Below are 16,842 nucleotides of genomic sequence, written 5' to 3' on the forward strand. Positions count from 1 at the left end.
TTAGCCAGTCTCCGCTTAGTCCGTAGCTTTTGCTTCAAGTCACCAGTAATAGCAACTGAACCGGTATCCAATACCCAGGTGCTACCAGGAGTACTAGCGAGGTACACATTAATAACACGTATGTACTTTGTTGAAGTTGCCAGCCTTCTTATCTACCATGCATTTGGGGTAATTCCGCTACCAGTGACCGTTCCCCTTACAATAGAAGCACTTAGTCTCGGGTTTGGGTTCAACCTTGGGTTCCTTCACTGGAGCGGCAACTGGTTTGCCATCCATGAAGTTTCCCTTCTAGCCCTTGCCCTTCTTGAAACCAGTGGTCTTGTTAAACCATCAACACTTGATGCTCCTTCTTGATTTCTACCTTTTGCGGTCTTAAGCACCGCGAACAGCTCCGGGATCAACTCCATCCCTTGCATGTCATAGTTCATCACGAAGATCTAGTAGCTTAGTGATAGTGGCTAGAGAACTCTATCAATCACTATCTTATCTGGAAGTTTAACTCCCACTTGATTTAAGTGATTGTAGCACCCAGACATTCTGAGCACATGCTCACTAGCTGAGCTATTCTCCTCCATCTTGTTGGCAAAAGAACTTGTCAGAGGTCTCACACCTCTCAACACGGGCATGAGCCTGAAATCCCAATTTCAGCTCTTGGAACATCTCATATGTTCTATGGCGTTCAAAACGTCATTGGAATCCCGATTCTAAGCCGTAAAGTATGGTGCACTAAACTATCAAGTAGTCATCAGGATGTGTCTGTCAGGTGTTCACAACATCCACAGACGACGTTGTAGGGGTTTGCACATCGAGCGGTGCATCAAAGACGTAAGCCTTCTGTGTAGCAGTGAGGACACTCCTCGGACTACGGACCTAGTCTGCATCATTGCTTACAATATCTTTCAACTTAATCTTTCTCTAGGAACGTATTGAAATAGGGAGCTACAACGTGAGCTATTTATCTACAACATATTTGCAAAGACAATTTAGACTATGTTCATGATAATTGAGTTCATTTAATGAACTCCCACTCAGATAGACATCCCTCTAGTCATCTAAGTGAAACATGATCCGAGTCAACTAGGCCGTGTCCGATCATCACGTGAGACGGACTAGTCAACATCGGTGAACATCTTCATGTTGATTGTATCTTCTATATGACTCATGCTCAACCTTTCGGTCTTCCGTGTTCCGAGGCCATGTCTGTACATGCTAGGCTCATCAAGTCAACCTAAGTGTTTTTGCTGTGTAAATCTGGCTTACACCCGTTGTATTCGAACGTTAGAATCTATCACACAAGATCATCATGTGGTGCTTCGAAACAACGAACCTTCGCAATGGTGCACAGTTAGGGGGAACACCTTTCTTGAAATTTTAGTGAGGGATCATCTTATTTACTACCTTTGTTCTAAGTAAACAAGATGCAAAAACATGATAAACATCACATGCAATCAAAATAGTGACATGATATGGCCAATATCATTTGGCTCCTTTGATCTCCATCTTCGGGGCTCCATGATCATCTTGTCACCGGCATGACACCATGATCTCCATCATCATGTCTTCTTGAAGTTGTCTCATCATCTATTACTTCTACTACTATGGCTAAAGCTTTAGAAATAAAGTAAACTAATTACATGATGTTTATGTTGACACGCAGGTCATAAATAAATTAAGACAACTCCTATGGCTCCTGCCGGTTGTCATACTCATCGACATGCAAGTCGTGATTCCTATTACAAGAACATGATCAATCTCATACATCACATATATCATTCATCACATCCTTTTGGCCATATCACATCACAAGGCATATGCTGCAAAAACAAGTTAGACGTCCTCTAATTGTTGTTGCAAGTTTTTACGTGGCTGTTATAGGTTTCTAGCAAGAACGTTTCTTACCTACGCGAAAACCACAACGTGATATGCCAGTTTCTATTTACCCTTCATAAGGACCCTTTTCATCGAATCCGATCCGACTAAAGTGGGAGAGACAGACACCCGCTAGCCACCTTATGCAACTAGTGCATGTCAGTCGGTGGAACCAGTCTCACGTAAGAGTACGTGTAAGGTCGGTCCGGGCCGCTTCATCCCACGATGCCGCCGAATCAAGATAAGACTAGTAACGGCAAGCAAATTGACAAAATCGACGCCCACAACAACTTGTGTTCTACTCGTGCATAGAAACTACGCATAGACCTAGCTCATGATGCCACTGTTGGGGAACGTAGCAGAAATTCAAAATTTTCTACGCATCACCAAGATCAATCTATGGAGTAATCTAGCAACGAGGGGAAGGAGAGTGCATCTACATACCCTTGTAGATCGCTAAGCGGAAGCGTTCAAGTGAACGGGGTTGATGGAGTCGTACTCGTCGTGATCCAAATCACCGATGATCCTAGTGCCGAACGGACGGCACCTCCGTGTTCAACACACGTACAGCCCGGTGACGTCTCCTACGCCTTGATCCAGCAAGGGGAGAAGGAGAGGTTGGGGAAGACTCCATCCAGCAGCAGCACGACGGCGTGGTGGTGGTGGAGGAGCGCGGGACTCCAGCAGGGCTTCGCCAAGCACTACGAGAGATGAGGAAGGAGAGGTAGGGCTGCGCCAACAGGGAGAGCAAATCACGTGTGTTGGGCAGCCCCATACCTCAAGTATATATAGGGGGAGGGGAGGGGCTGCGACCCCACCTAGGGTTCCCTCCCTAGGGGTGGCGGCAGCCCCCAGATACCATCTGGGAGGCGACCAAGGGGGAGAGAGAGGGGGGCGCACCTAGGGTGGGCCTTAGGGCCCATCTGCGCCTAGGGTTTGCCCCCTCTCCTCTTGAGGACGCCTTGGGCCCTTGGTGGGAGGCGCCCTAGCCCACATAGGGGCTGGTTCCTTCCCACTTATGGCCCATGCAAGCCTCCGGGGCTGGTGGCCCCTCCCGGTGGACCCCCGGACCCCTCCGGTGGTCCCGGTACACTACCGGTGATGCCCGGAACACTTCCGGTGGCCAAAACCATACTTCCTATATATATCAATCTTTACCTCCGGACCATTCCGGAACTCCTCGTGACGTCCGGGATCTCATCTGGGACTCTGAACAACATTCGGTAACCGCGTACATACTTTCCCTATAACCCTAGCATCATCGAACCTTAAGTGTGTAGACCCTATGGGTTCGGGAGTCATGCAGACATGGCCGAGACAACTCTCCGGTCAATAACCAACAACGGGATCTGGATACCCATGTTGGCTCCCACATGATCCATGATGATCTCATCGGATGAACCACGATGTCAAGGATTCAGTCAATCCCGTATACAATTCCCTTTGTCTATCGGTACGATACTTGCCCGAGATTCGATCGTCGGTATCCCGATACCTTGTTCAATCTCGTTACCGACAAGTCTCTTTACTCGTTCCGTAACACATCATCCCGTGATCAACTCCTTGATCACATTGTGCACATTATGATGATGTCCTACCGAGTGGGCCCAGAGATACCTCTCCGTTTACACGGAGTGACAAATCCTAGTCTCGATTCGTGCCAACCCAACAGACACTTTCGGAGATACCTGTAGTGTACCTTTATAGCCACCCAGTTACGTTGTGACGTTTGGCACACCCAAAGCACTCCTACGGTATCCGGGAGTTGCACAATCTCATGGTCTAAGGAAATGACACTTGACATTAGAAAAGCTTTAGCATATGAACTACACAATCTTTGTGCTAGGCTTAGGATTGGGTCTTGTCCATCACATCATTCTCCTAATGATGTGATCCCGTTATCAACGACATCCAATGTCCATGGTCAGGAAACCGTAACCATCTATTGATCAACGAGCTAGTCAACTAGAGGCTTACTAGGGACATGTTGTTGTCTATGTATCCACACATGTATCTGAGTTTCCTATCAATACAATTCTAGCATGGATAATAAACGATTATCATGAACAAGGAAATATAATAATAACCAATTTATTATTGCCTCTAGGGCATATTTCCAACAGTATCAACTAGGGTTGTCTGCATCCTCCATGTTAGGCGGGTTATTCTCAAGAGGAGTGGACTCCACTCCTCACTCACGAGAAAATGGTTGGTCACCGGGATGCCCAGTCCCATGCTTTAAGCAAATCAAATCAAAATACATGCAAACAAAACTCCCCCAGGATTGTTGTTAGTTGGAGGCACCCGTTGTTTCGGGCAAGCCATGGATTGATGCTTGTTGGTGGTGGGGGAGTATAAACTTTACCATTCTGCTTGGGAACTGCCTATAATGTGTGTAGCATGGAAGATATCGAGATCTGTCGGGGGTTTGGTGCGACATATGCCAAAGGATGGCTTATCATGATGGGGGCGAGTAGAACGTCGCCGGTGCCTGGAAACGGAATGAGGTGAAGACATGCACGCCGGCGAATCTTACCCAGCTTCAGGGCTCTCCAAGGAGATAATACCCCTACTGCTGCTCTGCGGGGTCTCCGCATGATCACTATGGCAAAGTATTTACACGGTTGCTCCTTGAGCTGTTTCTTGGAGGTAGGAGAGGGCAAGGCTAGCTCTCTCCCTTCTATATGATCTAGTCTAGAGCTAATGGGTTCCAACCCTTTGCATGGGTGCCCTGGGGTTTTTATATAGGCCTACCCCAAGGGGTACAAAGGTAATCCGGCTGGACGCGGGCCCAGCTCTCAGTGCCTCTGGCCTCCGTGTTCTCTGCCGACCGCTGGGGCCCGCCGACTGGCGGGCCCCGCCGACTCGCCTGGTATGGAGCCGAGAGGCCGCATCCGCCGCGGGCGGGTCTTGCCGGCTGCTGATTACTATAGCCGTGCTTTTGATGATGCGGGTTTGATCATGAGGTGTGGCAACAGCCCCGCCGTTCGGCGGGCGATCACTGTCGCCACTCCCCATCACATCTTGATTAATGGCGCATGGGCCCCATTGGAGGGCTCGGCCGACTCCCGACGGGTACGACTGGTGGTCCTCTTGCCGTCTCCTAGGGTCTCACCGACTGGTGGGACCTGCTGCCTCTAGGCCATACAGAGAAGCCGCCGTGGGTGCAGGATTCGGTCCTGCGGTGCTGATGTCAGGGCTGGCATGGCAACAGTGCCTCGCCGCACGGAGATCTTCCGGGGAATGGCGTGCTGTAGCCATGCCTGCCCTTGGTAAGGGGCAGGAGCGGGCTTCATTATCGCCACTCCCCTGCCCTATCCCACTTGATGAGGTCGTGGGGGGTGTTGGAGTCGCAGGCCGACTCCCCGAAGCCGGCTTCTCTGGAAGTCGGCTCTCCTTGAAGTCGTCCCTAGGACTCGGCCGTGAGTGGTCAGTCGGCCACCTTTGCCGTTGGTTCCTTAGAAGGCGGCTCTACGTCCTGGGGTCTTGAGGGGCGCATCTTGCCCCGATGTCTTGAAAGGTTCCGGGGCTCGGGTCGGCCTACCCGTGGCCCATTACTCCGACAGTAGTCCTCGAAGCTAGTGAGGCGCCATGGACGATCAGCCGAGAAGCCTCAACAGTTTCTCTTTCCGGGTGCTCAACACATGGTCTTTGATCGACTTCTGCCGGGCCGACTAGGAGGAGTCGGACTCGCTCGATTCGGACTCACTCAATTTCCGACTCGCACAATATTTCGAACGTCGCGGCGGGATCCAAGTGGCGTGCTGGCTAAGCCTCCAGGCCGCCGCCCATTCTAGGCCTGTCACGCGATGGCACGTGGCCGGGCCGTCCTGCCAGCCTACGCGAGCGACGGGACAGGCCCATAGGCGGGGCCAGCCACTACCGCACCTCGGCGCCCGAGCGGATCCGCTGCGGCCCCGGTGGACAGTTGGGATTCCCGTGGAGTTACTGCACATAGTAACTTTATCGTGGAACGTGGGGGACGTGGGGCCGTGGGCGCAGTAAATCCCCATGTCTGCCCGCTCGGCTTCGCAGCCCACGAGGCTATAAGTAGGGGGAAGAGGGGGGCACACGTGCCCCTCCTTCCCTCCATTCCCCGTTCTCTCCCTTCTCACTGCTCCTCGCTCTCCTCCTTCTTCTTCTTTGCTCCGCCGCACGCCCAAGCTCCGGCGAACGCCGCGGCGACAGCTCGTGATGAGTTCTTCCTCCGCCGCTGCGCCTCCCCCGGTGCGTTCCGGCACTTGGGACAGCTCCGAAGTTCATGAAGACCACATCGAGTTCCTCCGCCGGACTCGTCGGCTCCCCGGGGAGGATCGCGTGCAGGTGCGTCTTGCGCCGAAGGGGGAGATTTGCCCCGCACCGCAGGAGGGCGAGCGGGTTATCTTCCGCTCACACTGCATGCGCGGGTTGGGGCTGCCGGCGAGTAGTTTCTTCCGATCCTTCCTGGAGTTCTATGGCCTCCAGCCGCACCACCTCACCCCCAACGCAGTGGTGCTGCTGTCCGCCTTCGTGGACATGTGCGAAGGCTTCCTCGGAGTCCTCCCCACCCTCGAGCTCTGGGGGGAGTTCTTCTTCTCCAAGCTCGGCACCCAGGCTGTGGGCGTGCCGGCTCAGTGCGGCACTTTCATCGTCATGCGAAGGTCGGGGGCCGACAATCCCTTCCCCTCCATCTCGCTGATAAAGTCGGTGAAGATGTGGCAGAGATCCTACTTCTACGTCAGGAACGCCTCCGCGAGGGGGGACTGGGTCAACCAGCCGGCTTTCGAAGCCGGCCCGCCGGCTGGACGACTGCCCAACTGGTCATACCGGGCCAAGTCGCTGACGCCTGCGGGTGCCGGCGCCACTGACGCAGTCGGAGAGTCTGACTGGTCCGGACCTGCTAGCCGCCTTCGTGGCGCGCCGAGTTCTCCCACTCCAAGGCCGCCCCCATATGATATGCCAGATGAGCGGGCCCTGCGACCCGAGTCGGATGTGCACCAAGGACATGCCTCACGAAGAGGTGTCCTTCATGGTGAACTACCTGTCGGACAGCAAGCTCCTGGAGGATTGGCGGTTTGGCAAGGAGCCGTACTCCCGCGCCAACCCCCTCCCCGTGGTGAGTCGCCTTTCCTTTCTTTCTTTGGATTGTCTTCTTTCTTGCCAAGTTTTGTTTTGACCAGTCGGCTTTGGTTAGAATCCCCTCCTCCACCCACCAGCCGGCACCTCGGGGCCGGCCTGCGAGTTCCTCGCCGACCGGGCAGAGAGCGACGTTGACGACCCCGATCTGGGGGCGGCGGCTTTGGAGGACGACACCGAGGGAGGAGGAGGAACGGCAGGCGACTTCAGGCCTTCGGCCACTTTCGCCAACTGGCCTGACGACGACGCCGAGGGAGAATTCGCCCCTCGCCATCGGCCAGGAGCCAGCCAGCCAGGCGCGGGCTCTTCTGCCGCGCCAGGCGCTCCAGGCGGCGGGATGAAGCGCAGGGTCGTGCCGACCTTGTTCGGCAGTCGGCCAAACAAGCCCAAGGGCTCGGCTGCGGTGACTCGGCGGAACGAGGCGGCTGCGAAGGCCATTCACTTCCGTAAGGAAGTGAAGAAGCCGCCATTGGTCTCCGCGTGAGTATTCTGTCTTCAAAGTTTTATTCTTTCTTTGTGACTTTGTCTGAGTCTTCGCTTGCTCCTCTTGCTTCAGGGCTCCCCTCACTCTTGAGAGGGTCACCGCCGCCTCCGTCATGGGGTCAGCGGAGACGTCCGCCACCACTTGGCGGATTGACCCCGCTGCTGACCTCCGGGAGGCGATGGAGCGGAATGCGCAGGAGAAGCGCAACGAAGAAGAGGCCCTCCGCCTGGAGAAGGCGGAGGCCGACAGGGCGGAGGCCTCCGCCAAGAAAAAACTGGCGGAGGCCGAAGCCGCCGCCGTGACAAAGCGGCAGGCTGAGGAAGCCGCACGCCGCCAGTCGGCGGTGCTCGTCACCCTGTTGAATTCTGCGCCACCGCCTCCGGAGTTCACGGGGCAGACTGGGGAAGCCGGGGGGGAGAACCCCGTTGTGGGGAGGGAAGGCGGCGACCCCTCTACGCCGGACGTGAACGTTCCGCCGCCACCTCCGTCTGAAGGTGCGCAAGGCAAGCAGCCAGCGGACCCTCCGGTGCCGCCGACCGAAGACAAGGCCATGGCGAGGCTACTCCTCCAAGTCGTCTAGCCAACGCGCCGTCGTCTGGAGAAGGCGACTTCGGCACCCCGCCCCCTGGAAGCCGGCACCGCCAGCTCGGCGATCCAAGACGCCGAAGCGACAAGCGCCGCTCCCATTGGGTGGGTGCGAGGAGGCGGCACCGGGCCACTGAACCAGACACTCCTGGACGTCCAGGCGAAGCTTCGCGCTGAGGGCGACGCTCTCCAGAGTTGCACCAAGGCGTTCCTGGCGTCGCGGGGAGCCGTCCGGGTATGTTTTTTCCCTTTGGTCTTTGTTTTTCTTGTTCCTCTCTGTGGGGGCGCGCCAGCGCACCCACTGGGTGTAGTCCCCGAGTTTCGGGCTGGCTGCTGAGCAGGCAGCCCGGAACTCCAATTGATGAACTCTGGGTATTTACTTTTTGTCTGAAACGTTCGTCGCAGGATTACCACAACCTCCGCATCACTACCTTCAACCGTAACGTTGAAGGGCTGGGCAAGCGAACCACTGATCTGTCAGAGAGCCAGAGTAAGTCCTTTTCCTTCTTCGCGGGGGCGCGCTGGCGCACCCGCGGGCTGTAGTCCCTGAGATTCGGGCCGACTGCTGAGCAGTTGGGCCGGATCTCCCTGGCGACCTTCTTTTCCTGATGACTCAACGCCTTCTTTCTTTCTTCTTCTCAGGGGCCAACGCTGCTCTTCAACAGCAGCTGAGCGACGCCAACTCCGCTTTGCGCGCCAAAGAGGAGGAGTGCAGCAAGCTCGCCATGGAGCGCGATCTGCTGGCCACTAAATTGGCAGAGCAGAAGGAGCTGCTTGTGAAGACGCAGAGGGAGGCAGAGGAGACGAAAACCACCCTCCTGGCCGAGTTCGCGAGCGAGCGCTCCTCCTGGTCTGACAAGGAGGCGCTACTGTCCTCCGGCTTCCACGAGATTGAAGACATCGTTGATGGTGAGTTTCTTTATTTTCTATCTTCGAGCTGCCGATTTAAGTCGTGCCGACTCCTGGTTTTTGACTTGCTTCTTTGTTTCTTCCTGTCTTTGCAGACTTCTTTCCTGGGCAGTCACAGACCGCTATCCAAGCCATCGAGGCTGACCGTGAAGGTCGGAGGGCGGAGGGTGCAGAGATTGCAACCGACGCCCCCCGAACTCTTGATGAGCACATCCTAAGCATCGAGGCTCGCCTTCGGCCGGCTCACTAGATGCTGCGCCGGCTTCAGCGTGTTGGTGGCTAGGCGATTGCCGCCCTGTGGCCGGATATGCAGGCTCTGTGCACCCCCAGCCTGACGGCCGACTGGCTAGAGGTCGCGGTTGGTCATCTTGAGGCCTGGAAGGGCTCTTCGGCCCGAGCTGGAGCGCGCCGGGCCTTGGAGTTTGTCAAGGCATGGTATCCGGGGCTGGATCTAGACTGGCTAGCCACACTTCGGTCGGAGGCCCAGCCAGAGCCGGCGGTTGCGGAAGACGCCCTCGTCAAGCGTGCTGTGGCGATCGCCGAGTACACCAACACCAGCATCTTCGTCCCCAAGAGGTCTGAAGACGGCGAGGAGGTACCGCCAGAGTGGTTTGGGATGAACCCAGACTACGGCGAGGACTCGGCGGAGGTGATTGGCTCCAGCATCGAGGAGGAAGGCGAGGCGGAGGACGGAGGCGAGGCGGAGGCACCAGAAGACGGAGCAGACGGCCAGCCTCAACTCGACCGCGCCTCCAGCAACGAGCCGCATGCGACCGACCCAACTGTCGCCGGAGGTGATCAAGCTGAGACTAGCCAGCCGGCCGCCCCGACGCCTGAAGCTGCCGCCTCCTCCGACCCTCCGAATCCGTCTGCTGCTTCCTAAGTTGCCGCTTTATTTTTATCTGCTTCAGTAGTCTTTGAAGAACTTGTTAATTCACACAATTCCACCCGTGGGGTGTATTTTGAACCTCTGCTCAAAAATTCGGCCAAGGGCCTATGTTATGTAAATATATTTATCCGAGTTCTATCTTTTCTTTCTCATTGCTCTTATGGCTTTTTTCCTTTGCCGCTTTCTCTTAGTTGCCTGCCTTGCCAATCGGATAGCCGCTCTGCGGACTGTCGCTGGATCAAGTGCTTGGCTACTTTGGGAAAGCAAGTACTTAGCCGTTTTTAAGAGTTTTTGAGCAAGTTGAATAGAAGGCGGCAATCCAACTATCTGAGAGTCGGTTTGCGAGAAAAGCTGGAAGCCGTCTTGAGCTATGTTTTATGCTTTGAGTCCTTAACAATTTTTCATGCGAATGCCCATTCTACCTTACCTCTGCCCACCGTACAGTCACTCTGCGAGCTGCGGCTTTGCATCAACTATAAAATCTTCGGAGGAGATTTGCATTCCATGCCCGCTCTATCTCCTTGCCGGAGTCATCCCTCTTGCGTGCTCGGGGCTTCTGAGCGTCAATCAGGTAGTAGGAGTTGTTGCCCAGTACTTTGCTGATGATGAAAGGGCCTTCCCAAGGCGACGACAGCTTGTGCTGGCCGGCTGTTCGCTGGATCAGCCGGAGCACAAGGTCGCCTTCTTGGAAAGATCTTGGCCCGACCTTCCTGTTGTGGTATCGGCGCAGGCTCTGCTGGTAGATGCTGGACCGACTGAGTGCCAACAGCCGGCCCTCTTCCAGCAGATCGACGCCGTCTTGTCATGCTTCTTCTGCTTCCTCCTCGGTGTACATGGTGACTCGTGGGGAGTCGAACTCTATATCTGTTGGGATGACGGCTTTGGCACCGTAGACGACGAAGAAGGGCGTGAAGCCGGTTGACTTGTTTGGAGTTGTGCACAGACTCCAGAGGATGGCTGGCAGCTCGTCGAGCCAGCAGCCAGCCGAGCGCTCCAGAGGCTCGATCAGCCAAGGCTTGATGCCGGACAGGATGAGGCCGTTTGCTCACTCCACCTGGCCGTTTGACTGTGGATGGGCGACGGACTCTAGGTCCAGTCGGATGCCCTGTGTTGCGCAAAAACGGGCCAAGGCGCCTTTGGCAAAATTTGTGCCGTTGTCGGTGATGATGTTGTGTGGTATGCCGTACCGAATTGTGATATCGGAGATGAAAGTTACGGCAGTCGGACCGTTCAGCTTCGTGATTGGCTTTGCTTCTATCCACTTGGTGAACTTGTCCACTGCGACAAGTAAGTGAATTAAACCACCTCGTGCTGTCTTGAATGGTCGCACCATGTCTAGACCCCAAACTGCGAAAGGCCAGGCAATGGGGATGGTGTTGAGTGCAGAAGCTGGCTGGTGCGGCTTGGAGCTGAACTTCTGCACCCTTTGCATTTTTGGACCAACTCCTTGGCCTCTTCCAAGGCAGTTGGCCAGAAGAAACCGTGTTGAAAGGCTTTGGCGACGAGTGCTCTTGAAGCCGCATGGTGGCCGCACTCGCATTGATGGATGTCTTTGAGAATCGCTTGGCCTTGCTCGGGCTCTACGCAGCGCTGGTAGACACCAGTGACGCTGCACCTGACCAACTCTCTATTGACTATGGTGTAGGCTGCCGCCCGGCGTTGTATTTGCCGAGCTAAGGTCTCATCAGTCGGCAGCTCTTTGTTCACCAAGAATTTGAGGATGGGCTGGGCCCATGAGGGTGCTGCTATTTCTTCGACTGCCAGAACTGCGACTTGGACGAGGGCGGTTGGGCTGGGAGGCGGTGGGTTGGAGTCAACAACCACTTGCTGGGTTAATGAAATCCCCAGGCCAACTGGCGCGGTACTTGGGCCAAGTTCTGGAGTCTTCGAGTCCGCCACCGCAGTCCCCGGGCCGGGTTCGACTATGGCGGCTTTGGAGTCATCCGCCAAAATCCCCGTCTGACTGCCGGAGCTCTAGAGTCGGATCCGACATCTTCGGGAGGAGCCGGCACAAAAATGGAGTCTGATTCCGGTGAAGGCTTGACAAACGGCTTGAGGAGGCGTTGAAGGGCGACGCCAGATGGTATTGCTTGGCGGGTGGAGCCGATTCGCGCCAAGGCATCTGCTTGGTTGTTGTCATTTCTTGGCACATGGAGAAACTCGCACCCTTCGAAATACCCGCTGAGTTGCTGCACGAGGAAACGGTAACTCGCCATGTTTGCATCTTTCGCGTCCCAGTCGCCAGATGATTGCTGGACCACTAAGTCCGAGTCGCCATAACACAAGATCCGGCGGATGCCAAGTTCTTTGGTAAGCCGGAGCCTGTGAATGAGTGCCTCGTACTCGGCGACGTTGTTGGAGATGGCAAAGTGGATTTGCAGCACGTATTTGAGCTTATCGCCTTTGGGAGAGGTGAGGACGATGCCGGCTCCCAAGCCGGTGCGCATCTTGGAGCCGTCGAAATGCATCCGCCAATGGGTGGAGTCAGGCGCTGGAGGTAGGTACTGGGTCTCGGCCCAGTCGACAAGGAAGTCGGCTAGTGCTTGTGACTTGATAGCGGTGCGGGGCTGGTAGTGGATGGTGTAAGGAGCCAGCTCTATGGCCCACTTGGCCACTGAACCAGAAGCATCTCGGCTACCGATGATCTCGGCAAGTGGGGCCGTGCAGACCATCGTGATTGGATGCTCTTGAAAGTAAGGCTTCAATTTCTTGGCAGCAAAGTGTACGCCATAGCACATCTTCTGGTAGTGGGGGTAGTTCTGCTTGGAGGTCGACAGTACCTCGTTCAGGTAATATACCGGTCTCTGGACAGGTAGCGACTTGCCTTCCTCCTTGCGTTCCACTACAATGACCGTGCTGACTACCCGGCTGGTGGCAGCGATGTATAGGAGCATCGGTTCCTTTGGAGTCAGAGCCGCCAGGACCGGTGGAGTAGTCAGCATCTTCTTCAACTGGAGAAAATCTTCGTCCGCCTTATGGTTCCGCTCGAAAAAAGTGGTCTTCTTCATGAGTTGGTATAAGGGGAGAGCTTTCTCGCCCAGCCGACTGATGAATCGGCTGATGGACGCCAAGCAGCCGGTGAACTTCTGCACATCCAACAGTCGGCTGGGTACCTCCATTCTCTCAATGGCCTTGATCTTTACTGGGTTGCATTCTATGCCGCATTCAGAGACCAGGAAACCAAGGAGCTGGCCTGCTGGTACTCCGAAGACACACTTCTCGGGGTTGAGCTTAATCTGGAATCGGCGCAGGTTCTCGAAGGTCTCCTTGAGGTCTTCCAGCAGTGTCCCACGCTTTTCCGTCTTCACCACCACATCGTCCACGTAGACGTGGGTGTTCCTGCCGAGCTGCTTGAGGAGGCACTTCTGCATGCAACGCTGAAAGGTGGCGCCGGCATTCCTTAAGCCGAACGTCATGGTGAGGTAGCAGAAGGCTCCAAACGGCGTGATGAAGGCGGTCTTCAGTCTGTCAGCCGGGTTCAGCTTGATCTGGTGATATCCTGAGTATGCATCCAAAAAACTCAACAGCTCGCATCCGGCTGTGGAGTCTATCACCTGATCGATTCTTGGTAGAGCAAATGGGTCCTTGGGGCAGGCCTTGTTGAGGCTCGTGTAGTCAATACACATTCGCCACTGCTTGTTCTTCTTCAGTACCAGGACCGGATTTGCTAGCCATTCTGGAAAGAACACTTCCATAATGAAGCCGGCTGCTAGGAGTCGGGCTATCTCTTCTCCGACAACTCTTCTCTTCTCTTCTGATAGGCGGCGCAGGGGCTGCCTGACTGGCTTTGCATCAGATCGGACATGTAACTTGTGCTCGGCGAATTCCGTCGGTACACCTGGCATGTCTTTGGGGGACCATGCGAAGATGTCCCGATTCTCACGGAGGAAATCGACGAGCTCGCCTTCCTATTTGCTGTCGAGGTTTGCACCTACGACGGCGTACCTCTCTGGGTGCTCCGGATCCAAGGGTATCTTCTTTGTCTCTTTGGCCGGCTTGAACGAACCCTCAGCCTCCGACTCTTTTGGGTTGGGCGATACCTCAGGCTGCTTGCCGGCCATCGCCACAACTCGCTCAAGGAGCTGCTTCTCGGCCGTGATTACCAGGGACTCGGCCAGCCGACTGCTCTCAGCCGCGCAAGCAGACGACTTCCGGGAGTCGCCAGCCACAACCAGAATTCCCCTGGAACTGGGCATCTTCATCTTGAGGTAGGCGTAGTGGGGACCGCCATGAACTTGGCCAAGGCGGGTCGGCCAAGTAGCGCATGGTATGGGCTTTCAAGGTCCACCACCTCAAACCAAACAGACTCTCTAAGGAAGTGATCTTTGTGTCCAAAGAGGACGTCCATCAGGATCTTGCCGATTGGCGAGCAGGAAAGCCCAGGAACAATGCCGTGGAACACAGTTCAGGCTATTCTGAAGCTGTCTTTGCTTGATTCCTAACTTCTCCATGGTATCCTTGTACAGGATATTGATGTTGCTGCCTCCGTCTATCAGAACTTGCGAGAAACACGCGGCTCGTCTGTCCGTAGCAAGGTGGCATCCAGGACCAAGGCATAGGAGCCCGGACTCGGCATAACTTCTGGGTGGTCAGCCCTGCTCCAGCTGATGGGCTTCTCGGACCAGTGCATGAACTCTGGCGTCTCCGATGCTACTGCATTCACCTCTTGTCGCTGCAGCCGCCTGCTGCGCCGATCATCAGCCACACTGGTAAACACCACGTAGGCTCCGTGCTCTTCAGGGTATTCGTCTTGTACTGTGCCGACTGGCCTGACAGCCGGCTGCTGGGGCGGAGGTGGAGGCGGCTGCCCAGCAGGCGGGGGAGGCAGGAGGCCGTCTCCCTTAGCGATCCTGGTGAGCCAGTGACACTTCCGGGTGGTGTGATTCGACGGCTTCGCGCCGCTATGGAACTTGCAAGGTCCATCCAGGGTCTGCTCATAGGAGAAGGCCGACAACCAATTTGGCTTGCCGCCTTTCTGTCGCTTGGGTGGGGGCTGCTCATCTGGCTGCTGGGCTTCAACGGTCGCGACCTGCCGGCTGCTGGAAGCCGGCTGCGGGCCCTTGTGCTTGTGGTCGCCCTGCTGTTGTCGCTGGCTGGCATCTGCCGCCGAAGTTCTTGGAGCTTGAGGGGCCACTTTGCCAGTTGTGCTGATTTGAATCTCCGCCTTCATGGAGGAGTCGGCCGTGGCATACTTGTCCGCTATGATCAGCAGCTCGTCATTGGTTTCTGGCTTGTCGCAAAGGTGCTTGTGCTTGAGGAGGGTGCCTTCTCTGCACCCGGCTGTGAAGTACTTGATGGCTTGCACCTCGTGCACGCCCTCACAGGAGTTCTGGAGCTCGGCCCAACGCATGAGGTAATTGCGAGTCGACTCGTCGGGGCCTTGCACGCACAAGGAGAGCTGACGAGGCTTGGGAGGACGCTTGTACGTGCTAGTGAAGTTGCGGACGAACACTTCGGTGAAGTCGACCCAGCTGTTGATGCTGCGGGGCTTTAGGCTGTTCAGCCATGTCCGGGCCGTGCCCTGGAGCATGAGCGGAACGTACTTTACGGCGACACGCTTGTTGCCGTTTGCTATGCTGACAGCCGTGGAGTAGTCGACTAGCCAGTCTTCCGGCTTCACGGAGTCGGTATACTTGGGCGTGTCTCTTGGGAGCGTGAACCCTCTGGGAAAGGGCTCGTCCCGAATGCGGGGCCCGAAACAAGGCGGACCCAGCTCGTCTTCTTCTTCCAGCGCTAGGGATCGGTGAAGTCGGTCGATCCGGTGGCGGGCGTCATTCTCTCCAACTCCCTCTCGGCGGCCAAGGCGGTCGCCGAGAGTCAGATGGTCAACAGGCGGCAGGGAGACTCGCCTCTCCTTGCGGGAGGGGGAGGCGGACAGTCGTCCCGTCGTTCCACTGCTCTCGGGCGGCCGTCTCGGTCGCGCTCTATGGTAATGCGAGTCCGACTGTGGCTGACAGCCGGCTCCTTGTCTCTTCTTCCTCGGGCGCCGCCAGTCGGCGTCCGAGACGTCGCGCCTTGATCTCGGTGAAGGTCGTCGTTTGGCCGCTGCGGCGCCTCCGTGCGGCAGCCGGCCTCGTTCTGCGCGGCGGCCGCGTCGAGGAGCCGCTGGACTCGCTCCATCATGAGGCGGCGCTCTTCGCCCTCGAAATTGTCTGGCTCATCCGCCGCTGCCTGGGCGGCTCGGATGTTCTCCGCTGGTGTAGCGTACACAGGGCGGTTTGCCCCAAACAGGTTGGCGATGGCTACGTCGCGCTGCTAGACCGTGCCGAAGCGGCTGGGCCCCGCCGAGGCCGGCGAGCCGCCGACGGCGCGATCCATCTCCCGCGGGTAGGCTTCTGACAAGCGCCTCATGCTGGCCAGCTTCTTTGCGCCTTCAACGAGCTGAAGGCGGCGCGCCTCCAATGTCTCTGCGTCAGCGTCTTCCGGAATGGGCGCAGTTAGGTCTTGCAGCGCCGCGCCGAGTGAGTCGTGCGCTCCTCCGCCGGGGAGCTCGCCATGACTAATGACTAGCACCTCGGTGACGGTGCTTCCGTTGCTCTCTGCGCGGGGGAGAGGTTCGTCGTAGACCACCACATTGGTGGGGAATGCGTCGACCGGCGCGGTGTCGGAGTCGACCAGCATCGGGTCGGTGGAGCCTACGGACTCCAAGTCTATGGCAGGCTCGCCGGAAACATGGAGTTGATCGAGAAGGCCCGCGAGGAGGTTCTCGGGGCCGCCCGTGCCTGCGTTGGATGCAGGTTCGTCGGAGAGGCGGACCTCGCCGACAAGTTCGGCCAAGGAGCTGGCCGCGCAAGCGATCTCAACGCCGCTTAGCGCGTCGGCGCAAACTCCGTCTGGCGTGCCTGGCTGGTTGCGCTCGCCAGGGAGGAAAAGGGTTCCCGTCCAGAACAGATCTCCGGACGGCGGTGCACCAGGCCCCACGGTGGGCGCCAAATGTCGGGGGTTTGGTGCGACATATGCCAAAGGATGGCTTATCATGGTGGGGGCGAGT

The 16,842-nt window shown here is 56.5% G+C and overlaps 1 pseudogene; it reads right to left on the reverse strand.

The window, feature by feature from the left end:
* Positions 1–5,882, reverse strand: part of LOC123083922 (anthocyanidin 3-O-glucoside 6''-O-acyltransferase-like) — a 92,737-nt pseudogene extending 86,855 nt beyond the window's left edge.
* Between the last annotated feature and the right edge of the window lie 10,960 nt (positions 5,883–16,842).

The sequence above is a fragment of the Triticum aestivum genome, chromosome 4A, assembly GCF_018294505.1.
Source record: "Triticum aestivum cultivar Chinese Spring chromosome 4A, IWGSC CS RefSeq v2.1, whole genome shotgun sequence".
Lineage (NCBI taxonomy): Eukaryota > Viridiplantae > Streptophyta > Magnoliopsida > Poales > Poaceae > Triticum > Triticum aestivum.